The sequence below is a fragment of the Plectropomus leopardus genome, chromosome 5 (genome assembly GCF_026936395.1).
Source record: "Plectropomus leopardus strain MGB_pleo_1.0 chromosome 5, ASM2693639v1, whole genome shotgun sequence".
NCBI classification, from domain to species: Eukaryota; Metazoa; Chordata; class Actinopteri; order Perciformes; family Serranidae; genus Plectropomus; species Plectropomus leopardus.
The window spans coordinates 7,806,626-7,808,870 of record NC_142180.1 but is presented as its reverse complement, the minus strand read 5'-3'; positions in this window follow the sequence as shown (position 1 = coordinate 7,808,870).

The following is a 2,245-nucleotide window of genomic DNA, read 5'->3' as shown; positions in this document are numbered from 1 at the left end:
GATTCAGTCGGGTAGGTGCCTGTCACAGAGAAACAGATGCCATTTTGGCACCAGGTTTTGGTACCCAGTCCTGCTCCTGTTTGGGCCTTAGTACAGAGCACTTGTGAAATTGTCCAACAGCGTTTGAAAATTCTGTAACTTTTAGAAACCACTGACTGCACCCACTTCATACAGCAATTAGACAGCTGTGTTGAGATGAAGATAAATTATTTAGGACCTGCATATGCACACATTGACTATGCATGCTAATGCATATCCAGTAAAGAGTACATTTATAGTTTAATAGTATTTCTCAAAAGCCATTTTTTTAGCCATGATTAAAAGACTCAGTGTCTGCAAATTTAACATTATTTATTATTATTATTATTATCAGTCTTTGATTCACTTACCAGAATAATGGTGTTAATGGCTCAAGCTGTTAAATCATTTTATAGTACCACCCAAGCCCTTTAAAACTCTACAATTGTGTATGTGCATCTCTGAAACTGAGGAGGAGAGAGACGGGATAAAGACTTAGAACGTGTGTGTGTGTGTGCGCGCGCGTGTGTGCGTGTGTGTGTAGGCAGTGCTTTTGGATGGCTGTGTGTGTGTGTTTGTGTGTGTGCGTGTGTTTGTGTGTGTGTGTGTGTGTGTGTGTATGTGTGTGTGTGTGATTTTATGTAACACTTGTCTATTCAGTGGCAAGAATTATCTGTCCTCTGCCAAGCTGCCTCCTCCTCCTCCTCCTCCACACTCTCAGCTCCTTGCAGATCATATCTTCCTCTTAAGATTGCAATAAGATAAATGTTCTGCACTTTCTCTTCATTTAACGCACATTAATGCTCTTCATCATCATCATCTTCCATATGTTTTTGGGTACAAACAAATCCAGGTGAAATTGCATTTCCTGTGTGTGTTGTGTTTGCGTACATGCAATATTTTCTAAATCAGCCCACATAAAGACGGATGGTGAATCATGTGAGATAAACTATTGGCTTGCTAGGTTTTACTGTTATTACTTTTATGTTAATGTGTGAGTGCTGGTTTGCACGTGTGCAGTGGAGATGCTGCGTTATATAACATCTCTCTGTGCACAGATGCACGCATGGTAGTGAATCTGTGGTGGTCTGTGCTTCCAAAAAGCAAAATGCTTTGTATGTGAATATAATATGCAAAATAATTAGACTAGATCAATAATTAACTCTCCATATAGTCTCTGTCATTCTTCAATTTGTCTTTTTTTCTAATGATTATTTATGTAATCTAATAAACCTGTTTATTGACTTTCCAATAATAGTTTAGTTTATATAATAACATGAAACAGTAAAAAAAATCTGAGAGCCAATTTTTACATCTTCAAATATGCTAAATGTAAACTGCTTCAACCACTTAAAGGGATAGTGTGGAATTTTTGAGGTGGTGTTGTATGTGTTACTTATCCATAGTCAGTGTATTACTTACAGTAGATGGCAGTCAGCACATCCCCTGTACGGACAAGCAGTTTGGAGACCGATACACTGTAAAACGTCGCACAATAACAAAACAAAAAAAAAAAACTGTTCAAGGCAGCAGTAGACCAGCAGCTCCTGAGTTCAGTGATGTTAAATTACTGTTTTCCTAAATGGAGTCTGGTTCTGAAGAGAGTAATATGGCTTCATTCAGTGAAAATACACTCAATATAACATGCACTAAAACTCATATTGATTTTTTTTTAGGTGGCTAAAATATTTTTCATCGCTGACCCTTCCACAGCAATACATCAGCTTCCATATCGAACTCCAGTCTGCTTCTCTAAACTATCTATTGTCTGTAGTGTACTGTCTATGTAGGTATCCACTACAACCTCACTTAAAAAAATTAAACCTTAAATCTCTTAAAGAGTAAAAAACAGAAAAATATTAAATTTACAATGATTTTCAATTTTAAAAAGAGCAAAAAAAATAAAAATGAATAGACTGATTAACTTGTTCTGTCAGTACAATATGAATTTAAATGTTATTTAAATCATTTTATCTCTTTGTGGAGTTTTTTTTTTCTCCAGGATTCAAACCTTCAGACCTCCACGTCCACTGCCAGCTCCCCTCCTTCACCACACATTTATGTTTCCATCCCTTCAACCACAACATCCCTGAACAGCGCTTCTCTACTCCACAGATGTGCTTGTGTTGTCCTTGGAGATTTCCCCGTGCAAACAAAGCTTCTCCCCCTCCCTCCATCTCCCTCCGCTTCCACCCCGTCTGCCTCTCCCTCTATCCATCTCGGCTGC